The sequence below is a fragment of the Pan paniscus genome, chromosome 2, assembly GCF_029289425.2.
Source record: "Pan paniscus chromosome 2, NHGRI_mPanPan1-v2.0_pri, whole genome shotgun sequence".
NCBI classification, from domain to species: Eukaryota; Metazoa; Chordata; class Mammalia; order Primates; family Hominidae; genus Pan; species Pan paniscus.
This window is the reverse complement of record NC_085926.1, coordinates 97,986,386-97,999,436: the sequence shown is the minus strand read 5'-3', so window position 1 is coordinate 97,999,436 and position 13,051 is coordinate 97,986,386. Positions and strand designations below refer to the sequence as shown.

Genomic DNA, 13,051 nt, shown 5'->3' with positions numbered 1-13,051 from the left:
TTCTGTGGCTTTGGATAGATTTCCAGGTAAGAAAGATAACGCAGTGAAAACAAACAGAATGCTCAAGTGTAGACCCCTAAATGCTCAGAGAAATGAGAGAATGTAGTAAGATTCTTACTGGCTGTACCAGGTTGAATACCCATTCTCCCCACTCCCCCAAATTTATGCACCTAGCGAAACCTGTGAATGTGACTATATTTGGAAATAGGGTCTTTGCTGACATAATCAAGTTAAGATGAGGTCAAACTGGATTAGGGTGGGCCCCAATCCAGTGACTGGTGTCCTCATGAGAAGACAGAAATTTGGATACAGACACAACGAGGGAAGACAACTATGTAAAGACAGCGGCAGATTTGGGAGTTATGCTGCCACAAGCCAAGGAATGCCAAGGACTGTTGGCAAGCACCAGAAGTTACAAAAAGCAAGAAAGTATTCTTCCCTACGGCCTTTGAAGGAAGCATAGCCCTGCTGACACTTTGATTTCAAACTTCTAGCCTCTAGAACTGTGAGAGTATATATTCTTGTTATTATAAATCACCCAATTTGTGGTAATCTGTTATGGCAGTCCTAGGAAACTGTGTCTTTTCAAGACACTTCTGGGGCAGAAGGCTTGCTATGGTGAATTATACAATGACTTACAACTATGTCCCAAACTGGAGCAATATATAGGGTTTAAGAGATAAAGGCACAGGAAGCATACTGTCAACAAGGAGCACCCTTGTTTCAGGAGAGAATAGAAATAAGAAATAATGACTGGTAACCAAAGGGAGAGCAGGCGAACAACTCCACAGGTGATATACAGAGCATTTATCCCAGGGATGAACTAAATTTCATCTTATTTAGGGGAAATTATATATTACAGGTTTTAAAAATTCCTGTGAAAAAACAAATCCTAGAAAATAATAACAAGGCACTTAAGGATATTTACATATTTAAAAACAAGATCAAATATGAATTTATTTATAACTTTATCTTGTATCATATCCAGAAAGTTTACCTTATACAGTATATACTCAAACAACTGGTTTACATGAGGTTGGGGAAGGTACCTTCCACCTTGCCTTTGTAAAATTTTAGAATATATTTATTTTAAAATGTGGTTATAGAAAGAAACACTGCATTAACTTACCCATGGATTCTCAGTGTTAATACTTGCTCCTGAGCTATCTTCATGTCTCAGGCCCTCTTTCCTATACTAGCCTTGAATTGCTAATGTATGCCCAAGAAAATGGAGGACAGACTTCATCAGTTTCACTTAGAGGTTCAGTTAATAAAGCCACAATAATAACACAAATGGTGCCATAAGACCCATCCTCCAACTGGGTGCACTCAGTTCTAGTAGGACATGCACACGGATACACCACTACCATCACCACCACTACTACCCCTCAGACCTTGGAACAAAAGTTCCCCCTGGAATTTTGGTGCAGAGAAGTGAATCTCTCATAACTGTGCCATTCAATAAGAAGGTTATTGCTCTGCATTAGTTTTTGATTCGTTTCTGGACTGTGCCATGTCTGCTCATGCAAAACTCCAATGGAGTGTATCAGTATAGCCCACATATACCATAGTCAATTACATGTCAAGAAAAGCTTGAACTCATTTGCCTATTGTAAGTGTGCATCATGGGGTCCTAGTCAGTTCTGAAGGAACTGAACTCTCAGATCACAAATTATGCCCATTAGTAGCCTAAATAACATGTGACAAATAACACATATGACATAATAATATAGATCATTTAAGGGTGAGTTGGTAAATTGCATGTGTTTCTTGCTTGAAATATTTTATATTTATCACGTTTATATTTATGTATAAATACATAAAATATTTTACTAATATACTTCATATTATAAACATATATTTTAATAACACATATTAATAAATATATGACATATAAAATATATTACATTAAATTATATACTTATACTATAAAAATATATATAATAAAATGTTTGTTTTTAGAAATATAAGCCATTGGCACTATTCACAATAGCAAAGACTTGGAACCAAGCCAAATGTCCAACAATGATCGACTGGATTAAGAAAATGTGGCACATATACACCATGGAATACTCTGCAGCCATAAAAAAGGATGAGTTCATGTCCTTTGTAGGGACATGGATGAAGCTGAAAACCATCATTCTCAGCAAACTATCGCAAGGACAAAAAACCAAACACTGCATCTTCTCATTCATAGGTGGGAATTGAACAATGAGAACACATGGACATAGGAAGGGGAACATCACACACCGGGGCCTGTTGTGGGGTGGGGGGAGGGATAGCATTAGGAGATATACCTAATGTTAAATGACGAGTTACTGGGTGCAGCACACCAACATGGCACATGTATACATATGTAACTAACCTGCACATTGTGCACATGTACCCTAAAACTTAAAATATATATATAAAAAAAGAAATATAAGCCATTGGTTTATATTATTAAATTTTGAAATAAAATTATTTACTACTCTTTCAGTCTTCTGGATTAGTCTAATTGCACAGCATATATTGAGGTGGGTGTCCAAATGAGTTTTAAAAACCTGTAACAAAACAGAATGTCGGAAAAAATAAGAAGCTGGACTCACAGAGAAGAATTGTGATCCATTTAAATTTCTGACTTATGGAAAGGGTTTCACTGATCTTAACAACTGTCTTTATAATAAGTATATATTATTCAAATGATGGTTTAAAAATAAATTTATACTAATAAAATATCACTTTTATGTGATTTCTCTATTGAAGGTGGGCATAAGATTGTTTGCAAGAAGAAACTGCTACCTAAAATATGTGAAAATAGTTTGGTAGAGGGCATTATAGAGCTGACTTTTGGATCAAATTCTTGAAGACTCTTCCACAAGGAGCCACTTCCATGCTCCCAAAGAATGTGTCTCACAGAGTTATCTTCTAAAGTTAAAGCCGCTAATTTAACAAAACCTGGGGGGAGGCTGGGTGCGGTGGTTCATGCCTGTAATCCCAGCACTTTGGGAGGTCAAGGTGGGTGGATCACCTGAGGTTCAGGAGTTCGAGACCAGCCTGGCCAACATGGTGAAACCCCATCTGTACTAAAAAGACAAAATTAGCCAGGCAAGGTGGTGCACACCTGTAATCCCAGCTACTTGGGAGGCTGAGGCAGGAGAATCGCTTGAACCTGGGAGGCGGAGGTTGTAGTGAGCAGAGATTGTACCACTGCACTCCAGCCTGGGCAATAGAGCGAGACTCTGTCTCAAAACAAACAAATAAACAAATAAACAAACAAATTGTGGGAATTTACAGAGACGTCTCTAAAAAAACAGAAAATGACTATGATCTAATTTGGATCTTACCATAATCAGATAAGCATTCTATTTTAGCATTAAAACATTTTATAATCAATTTTAAGAGATTTAAAATTTTCATACTGAGCATTTCACATAAATCTAAAAAAGATATGGCTTTCTCTGATATTGCCCAAACTCCCTCTCTGTGTAAGTTCCTGACTCATTAGAGGGCACATTTAAAAATCACTCAGAGTTATAAGGGAGGTTAATATGGCACCACAGTGTCATATTTTTAAGAAGGATTCTTCTTTTTATTTATTGATCTATGAAACTGATCTACCAGAAATGCTGGTAAATAAACAAATTTTAAAAATTTGCCCCCGAACACTACCCCATGATGCCCTTAATAGATTCATTCCACAGGTGTGTCTGTGTGATTAAAAAAGCATGTTCCTTTTCACTTAGGCCACTAGGAAGCTTAGAGCTAAATAGTGATTTACTTCTAATAACTGTAAAGAACCACATAGTATATGGTCCTTTGAACAACTCAGAAGTTAGGGTCACTGACCCTCTGTGCAGTTGAAAATCGCATATAACTTTTGACTCCCCCCAAACTTAACTACTAGTAGCTTACTGTTGACCAGAAGCCTTATTGATAAAATAAAAAGTCAATTAACAAGTATTTTGTATGTTGTATATATGTTATAAACAGTAGTCTTACAATAAAGTGAGCTACAGAAAAGAAAATGTTAGAAGACAATCATAAGGAAGAGAAAGTACATTTACTATTCGTTAAGAAAATATATTTACTATTCATTATTCTTCAAGTAGGCTGAGAAGGAGGAGGAAGAAGGGTTGCTCTTGCTGTCTCAGGAATGGCAGAAGTCGACAGAGTTCAAAACCATGTTGTTCAAGGGTCAACTTATTTCTGTTTCTCACTATTATCTCTGGCTTTATATTCTAATCACTTTTATTCCCTCAATGAATTATTTTAATTTTCTGTACTGCATATGTTTTGGAAGTGAGGTATAAATAGATCAATCAATAAAAAGAAGACTCCCTCTTAAAAATATGACACTCTAGTGCCATATTAACCTCCCTTATAATGCTGAGTGATTTTTTAAAAAGCTCTCCCCAAATTAATCCTTCATTGACTTTGGTAAGTTCGGTAAGACCCTAGGGTTTCATAACAAGTTAGAAGAGCAATAGTCTAACCTCTAATCTTTGTTGAGTATGCTCAAACCTCAAAAACAGATGATAAATGAAATAAGAGAATAGTTTATTTGTTACCATGATTTATTGCCACATTTCTATAACGTAGAGAAGATATGTGTTCCCAAAGGTATAACTTCAAATAGTAAGGAGAGAAGGTAAAAGAAAAAACAAGGAAAGAGAACTGTTTGCAATTGTCAGACACAAATTTCTACAGTTTTTTTCCAGTTAAATGCAGACATCGACTTTGTTTCTGGCATAAAAATTTTATGCCCTTTTTTTTGCTATACTCTTTTATTCATATAAGATGTAATCCATTAGGTTTGAAAATAGACAATTGTGTGTGTGGTAACTTTAATTCCATGACACAAACAAAAGTGCTTTTCCATAACTGTCCAAGTCCATATTTAAGCAATCAGTCTAGGCCATCATATCAACCTTATATAATTCTGCACAACAGATTTTTTTTTAAAGAGTAAAATACAATTTTAGGAGCAGAAAGAAAATGTCCTAGGAGAAAAACCTAGGGCTAGTTAGGAAAATCTGGAATCCCAGTCTTTGTCCATGTACAGGGGCTGAGAAACATAAAACCCACCTGGACTTGATTGCTTCCTTTAGTGAGATGTTAACAGAGTGGAAAAGATTCCTGATTTGGCTTTTATTTTCCCTCTCCAAATGGCAGTCCAAAAAAGTGGTGCAAGAATCACCTGGCACCTCAATTACCATGCTCAGTTTCTCCCCTGACACTGTGTGGTGGGTTGTGTCACAATAACTTTGCACCCACAGATATGGCTTCAGGGTGGGCTCTGACTGAGATGGAGTGAGCTCCGTGTCACAGCTTACCTCGGTTAGCCACAGCTGCAGGGAAGAGCTGGCTCTACTCTTCCTCCTCTTTCCCCAACTCGCCCCAAGCAAATGCTTCAAGCAGCTGCCATACTTGAGGGCTGGCAGTGCCGAAGGCTCTGAAGGTCTGGAAAGGGGAGAAATGAGGGGCCTCTGGGACTAAAGCATAACCAAATTAAGGGATAAACAAGTGAGTTAACTTTAAGTCTATTGCTAGTTTTCCTAGTAAAATACAGTGGAAGGATTTGGTCTGGACCTATCTGTCCCCTTCCCTGAGGGCTGTTCAGCAGAGCTGGGGACCTGGTCATTTGTGGGGCAAACAGGGCCAGAATGCAGGAAGACAATGCAAGCACAAGTGGACTTGGATTGTGGCTGTTTGGCCCCTATATGCCAGCTTGCCTGGGACAGTCCCTTACTACTAATTGTGAACCCTTTCACTTTCACAAGCTATGGCCCAGTGTTTCTTAGGAGGGTATATTTACACTATAGGAGGGACAATTCGTTCTTTCATGAGTCTGCTCAACTCACCATAGAAAATTTGCCTACTAAGTGTCAGAAGCTACCTCCATCCTATCATTTTTTGCCCACCCTGTCATTTTGACAACCAAAAATGCCTTCCTTTTTTTTTCAAATGCCTTCTGGGGAGAGCAGTGAGGCCCAGACGCACAGCCACTGAATGCTCTGTCAGTTAAAAGAGGAAGCAGAGGCTAAGAGAGGTGAAATGACTTGATTGAGGCTATAGCTAGATAGTGGCAGGGGCATTGTTTCTTGACTTCACATACAGTGAGGCTTCCAGAAGGACAAAACTCTACTGTCTCTTGACAGACACCTGCAGTTGAATCACTGTTTGCGGAGGCATAAACTGCAGGGAAAGAATTTACATGTGGTAATACCAGTGTTTTATTTGTGGCCACTTAATCATTCGCAGTCAGTAGCTTTATGACCCTCGCTGGTTTCAGAGGTTATGAATAATAATGGTATTCTTTAAGGAGGACATGATACTTTAGTTTTTTTAAACACATAGAATTTGGAGTTAAGTCATAAAAGCTTTCCAGAAAGGAACAGGAGAGTTGTCATTAATTTTTAAATGCATGAAGCTTAAAGAGGGATTTACAATAATAGCATCAATAAATACGCTTTGGAAGCACCTTTTTTTCTTCTAAAAATGTTTAAAGATATATTGTTCTCAAAAGAAGAAAATAACAACACTTACCTCCGATAGTTTTTACTAGTTTCACTTCCTTAAAAGCATTTAATCCTGAAAATAACCCTAGAAAGGTAGGCAGAGAAAGTATTATACCCATTTTACCAACAAGGAAATTTAGGTTAAAAAACTTCAATGGCTAAACATTTAGCAGTTTTGGACCTTCAAAACCTGAGGACAATACCCTTTACATTTTATCTTGAAAACTCAAGTCAGGAGCACTGTTGATAGTCAATTATTATATTTACTTAAATAACAGCCTCTTTCTCCATGATTTAGGAGGAAATATTTTTTCCCTCTACCTAATTACTCATGGTCATTTGTTCTGGCTACCAACAGTAGTCCTAAACCACGGAAAATAGGAAAACTGGGTTACTTGGCCACTCACCACTCACTGAGCACTTACTATCTATTAGGCCCTGGCTGAGGTACTGAAGATACAAAGGCTAATCAGACCTGGCCTTATCAGGTTTGAAGGGTTCAAAACCATCTTGAGAGCATTTTGAGTATTTTTCTCACTTCTGTCAGCGTTGACTTATTTCTATTACCTGGAGCTGAGATGGCCAAGTGGTTGGTTGTGATTTTGCCCAGGCCAGGTCATTCCCTGTAATGACAACGGGACCCCTCTTTTGCTAACCTCTCTCCTCACAAAAACATCAACAACAACCAATTGTAACAACAACCCCAAATCCTGGGGGGAGTTGGGGAATTCTAGATTTATAATCTCTGTATATACAACAAGCTCTAGAGATAAAACTATGGTCTACCATTTAGGCTACTACTAGTAAACTTAAAAAAAAAAAAGGTTGTTTACTTTCAGTGACAACTTTGAGAAATAGGTGAACAACCTGATACTTTTAACTACATTGCCAAATATAAAAATAATTCTGAAAATTCTGAATTTCCCTTTTTAAGACATGTCTGAGGCATAAGGAGGAGTGGACTATCTAGAATTAGGAATTTTCACAACTCTAAAGAAGTTACTGGATCCAAACGCTGGAATATCCTGGCCCTGATCAGTTTCAAGTATTCAGGATTAGATACATAGGGTTATCAGTGCCCTGGGAAATTTGATGAGCCTGTTATTGAGAATACAGCTATCTAGCTGTGAAGCCTTGGGGGAAAACCAAGCAGTCATCATGTTACAATTCCTCACTATTCTCTTGCCTCTCCATACCCTTTCCTTAAAAAATAAACAAACAAAGCAAGCATGTGGCAAACATATTTCCATTTTTCCACCAAGAATGCAGATGTGACAGCTTCTTCCCCTTCCCTTCTCTCATCCACCCCAGCTCCGCCTCCTCCCCCTTCCCCAGTGACCTCATCCCTGCGCAGAAAGGACACCAGCTGCAGGGAGGGTCAGCCTCCACCAAGTGGGATCATTATCATCTTTAGGAATGCCAAGAAGCCCAGAAGGCCTTGCTGACATGTGCAATGTGTTACAGCTTTCTGTGGTTTCCCCACATTCACAGCAAAGCTGCCGTCTGGAAATGTAAAGGCTTTGCCTTCCTAAAAATAATGTTACCAGAAGAATATTTAGACAGATATTTCTCAACAAATCAATCAGTCACTGCAGCAGCAATAATGAGAACCCACCAAGATGAAGAACCTGGGAGCAGCCTCAGAAATCATTTGGGTCCAAATGTCCCATTTAAGATAAATGAAGTCCCCTGATTTTTCAGGGGGAGAATTATAGGAGGTGTTTGCGAGAGGAGGGATGCCTGGGAATTAAAAATTACAAAAAAAAAAAAAATTCTAACACAGCAGCACAATGAAAGCTAATGGTTTTATCTCGATTTTATACACATATTTTCACAGATTTATGTTCATTCCTTTATTCACTCTTTTCCACTCTCCTCTTTGTCAATTAGTGCTAACTCAGAGAATAAGGCTGTGAGATTTTCCTAGAAATAGTAATAATGGCAATTACCACATATTGAGTGCTTACTATGAGCTAGATACTGTGCTATGTGCTGTACGCATCCCTTTCAACCTCTTTGCACAGCTAGATCATTACTTCCAAGTTATAGATGCAACAACTAAGGCTTCGAGAGGTCATATTCGCAGCTTTAAATATAATCTATAAACTGTTATCCAATTTATATTTCTAGCCTACATCTCTTGTGAGCTCCAGATGTTTTTACAATTACCTGCATACCATCTCCCCTTGGATATATCACAAGCATCTCAGATCAAACATGTTCCAAACTGAGCTTAGGATCTAGTCCTCTCTACGCCCAGGCTAGACTCTCCTCTAAATGTTCTTAACTTCAGGAAACAGCACCTCATATCAGAAAAATGGAAGTCATCAGAGACACTACTATTCTGCAATGTCACCAAAGCAGAGAGCCACTAGTCCTGTCAGCTCTACCTCCTAAATCTGTTTTGGAGCCATTAACCACTCCATTGACTGCCACCATCATCTCTCACCTGAAAAATGGCACCAGCCTTTTTCATATTGGTTTCCTTCTCTCATCTACTGTGTGATGAGGTACAATAATCAGAGTGATTTAAATACAAATCTAGTTTTTACCTCATTAAAAAAATCTTTCAATGGTTACTCATTGCTCTTAGAAAAGACCAAGATTCTTGCCAGTGCCTATAAGGCCCTGTATAATCTGGCTTCACTACCTCTGTATCTTTCTACTTCCCTCTCTTTCACTGGGCTCTAGTCTAGCTTGCCTTTTTTCAGTTCCTCTTTTGTCTCAAGTTTCTTCCTGACTTGGGTTCTTGGAGCAAGCTGTCCTTTAGCCTGTGATGCTCTTGTATACTCTGTTTGGCTAACTCCTACTCATTCTTTGAGCCTCAGCTTACCTATTGTTTCAAAAATAGTTTTCACTGCCCCCCTTGACAGATTACCCCTGTGTTACTTCTTTATACTATGATGTAAATACTTATTTAAATATTTATTTTTCACTGGTTTCCCTAACTAGAATATAAACTTCATTAGGGCAAAGACCATGTCAATCTTGTAAACAACTGCATCCCTTGTGCCCATCACAATGCCTGGCACATAGAAGACGCTCAATCAAAATTTGTTAAATGAATAAAAGAGGCAAGTAACTGGCTCAAGGTCACAGGGTTTGAACCCAAATCTCAATGTGTCTTGTTCTAAAGCACATTCCCTTTTAAAATCTTGCAAAGCAGGACAGAGTTTGTCATAGAAATATGGTATATACACCCAATGAACTACTAGCTAGCCTTCAAACAGAAGGAAATTCTGTCCTTCCAACAACATGGATGGAACTGGAGGACATCATGCTAAGTGAAATAAGCTAGGCACAGAAAGACAAGTATGTATGATCTCATTTCTATGTAGAATCTAAAAAGCTGATCTCTATTGCACTGCATAATGACTACAGTTATTCAAAATAACATACTGCATATTTCAAAATTGCTAAAAGGATAGATTTTTAATGTTCTTGTCACAATAAAATAAGTTGGTGAGGTGATGGATATGTTAACTAGCTTGATTGATTCTTTCTATAATGTATACAAGAGATTAAAATATCACATTGTATCCCCTAAATATACACAATTTTTTGTCATTTTGTAAAAAAAGTTTTAAAAAATAAATTCAACATATCATAATCACCTTCCAGGGATGTAAATTTCTCAAGTCTCCATGTCCTTACTGACTCAAATGGATGGCTAGTTAGATGGTTAAAAGGAATAAAGTCTGGGAGTATGGTAGGATGGGGTGGAGCCTGTCTCCCACAGCAAATGAGACATAATAAATACCTACTGGCCTGCAAAAGTAGTCAAAAATAGAGAAGTGAGAGTATGGATGAGGGAAAAGAGACCTTAGAGACTGCTGAGCTGCTATAAGCCTCAAGAAAATGAGATTCAAGAACGAAGGAAACAAATATTTAATATAGCTGAAAAGAACAGAGACAGAGAGACTTTCAAAAGACAAAATATAATCTTTCAAAGGGGAATAAAACTTACTGGACATGATTTTCTGCATATATTTTCTCTTTTCCTTACTTGTATGTACAGAGAGCAGATAAGGCACAACACAGTAAAGAATGAAATACTGGATATGCCTGAAGAAAGCCTCTCTGAGCTTTGAGGACTGGGGAGTACTTCTTGTCAATTTGAGACACAGGATACTTGTCTCAATCATTATAATTCAAAAAACATTCCCTGCTCAGGGGGTCTGTCACTGACCTTCACATTGAGGTAAAGAGAGATGAGCAAAGAAGGCTGTGACCAGCACAGGCTATGTTAGCCCCTTATCCCTCTTGTTCTGCGAATGCAGTCATTTTCTTCCACAAACATGTAGGACTTTACATTTTTCCATGATGAATGTGGACTTGTTACATTTGCCCTAGTTGTCAAGGTCTGGGAACTTTGGCTCTATTCCTCTCCTTCAATCCATTTTTTTCTTGAACTGTCCCAGCTTCCCGTAAGAAGTACTCGATTGTTAGGAACTTTAAAACGTGTATTTCTCATGTTGTTGTCCCTTTGTGTGGAAGAAATGGTTATAGCAACTGGGTTATCAGTTATGTGGCAAAAGAAAAGAAAAAAAACCTGTTCTCTATTCCTCCCTCATGTTCTCCATAAAAGGCAATAAAATTCTTCAGTAAATACAGTATCATCTGGCATGGTTGGAATTGTTCTAATTATGTACTCTGGTTAACAATGTCTGAACCATACATGGATTACCAATTTCCAAAGAATTAAAATAAAATACACTTAGTAATAAAATAATACAAGAGCCTGATATGATTTGTCTCTGATTAGTCAAAAGGTGCACAAAGATCTTGTAGCACCGTGAATCACAGTTTAGAGAATTTTATTACATGATGGTGCTCACAGGCTAGCTGACGAAACATCAGATAACAGATTTCACTGTATCTGGTATTGGCTGGTCACAGAGCCAATTTTTTTTGTTACTGGCTGGTCTTCTTATTAGAATACAAAAAAAAATCAAGTTTATATTGACATTTATATAATGCAAGATTTCTTGCATTTAGCTATATCTGAGCTGAAATAAAACTAAGCTCTGTGACTGGATCATTCTGTTTGTTTAAGAGGAATCTTACGAGCTTGTGGGCTTTAAAAAATTTCAGTGGCTATTGTTTTCATCTACTGCCACAATTTTTGCCCTTTGTAGATCCTTTAATATGTAATAATGACTACATTTAAAGGCCAAATTCCAGAATTTCTATTAATATGACAATGTTTTAGGGATGGATTACGATCCAGAGCTTATGGCAAAATAAAGAGAAAGGGGAGCAGAAGGGGGCATACATGAAATAAAAAGGGACTCAGATCATATAGCTGAAGAAAGAGGAAGGAATGGCAATGGTCCCTGTTCTCACTGTTCCTGAGGTGCAGCCTGTGCCTTTCTATCCTAGTTTTCAGCTGTCATTATTTTTAAAAATCAAATTGTAGTTGGGGTCAGCATGTGATATACTTTCATGTTGAAAGAAGAAAAAGGTGAGATAAATCAAGGCACAACATGAGTTATCCTTTCTCCTGAATTTTACTGTTTAAAAGATCTCTGGTAGGTCTAAAACCATGCTACATAGACATAAAATACCTCCATTTCACTCATAGCCAGGATATCTGCACTTATCCCCCTTCCCCAAACCAAATACATACAAGTAATTCTATTTTCTTGGTAAGGCAATTGTTGATTAATGAATCATCTTTCCTGTAATTTTTATTTTTATTTTTTTTGTAGCCTTAGTTTGGCTAAGTTCCCTGGCATTCCTGTTGAAGTATGTAATGGAAAATTTGACCTCACATTCTTTGCTTTTTTGTAACATCACAAAACACTGATATAACAGGGCTACTAAAAAGTAGCTTGGAGATGAAGGGATGCACATAAAGAAAAAGCTCAGTGTGGAAAGGAACAAAGATGCAGTAAATCATGTGGAAGGTAAATATTTAGCTTCACAGACCTGAAGTTACATTCATCTTCAAGTGCTTACAGCTTAGGATGTCATAGAGTTTCCATCATAATTTTGCTTTTCTAAAGAGATTACAAACCAGCCATAAAAAGTCATTCTCAAAATTAACTTGGAACACAGGTAGGCCATTTTGTAGATCCCATAGCTTGTTTGAAAAATGGTGATTTAGGGTGGGGCAGGCAGAAGAAAGGTGTCAGGAAGTGATTTCTTGCATTTAGCTATATCTGAGCTTAAATAAAACTTTGGCAGTCACCCTTCTGTGATCACATCCAACTGTCTAAGGAAAATGTAACAGGTCATACAGAGTCAACTTTGGTTAACTGTAAAGCGTGGGATTTGGCAGCAAAGACATACTTCAGGACAGATTTTTCAGCAAAATTCATAGTGGAATACATGAACTCGTTATAAAAACCTTTTTCTTTTTAAAATGAGACTCTCTTCCCTAAGGCAAAGAAACTATTTTTTCAAATGCGTAATCCAGGCTCAAGGGACATCTACCCAGCCACTGACAAAGTTTCTCCCTTTGCAGCCCTAATGATCCTACAACCTGAAAAATGTCAACTTGGCTGTGATGGGAAAAGAGTCCCACATGGCTCCCAGCACCACCCTCT

The 13,051-nt window shown here is 37.8% G+C and overlaps 1 protein-coding gene across 2 annotated transcripts in view; it reads right to left on the bottom strand.

The window, feature by feature from the left end:
* CMSS1 (cms1 ribosomal small subunit homolog) overlaps nucleotides 1-13,051 on the bottom strand; it is a 360,423-nt gene that overhangs the window by 124,420 nt on the left and 222,952 nt on the right. Inside the window, exons 2-3 of one of the 2 annotated variants that reach the window (XM_008975393.6) lie at nucleotides 6,529-6,585; nucleotides 5,316-5,442 (exon numbers count right to left, since the gene is read on the bottom strand). The exons of the other annotated variant lie outside the window; for it this stretch is intronic. The gene's annotated coding sequence lies outside the window, so the exon portion shown is untranslated. The remainder of the gene's footprint in view (nucleotides 1-5,315; nucleotides 5,443-6,528; nucleotides 6,586-13,051) is intronic. 2 annotated transcript variants of the gene reach the window in all.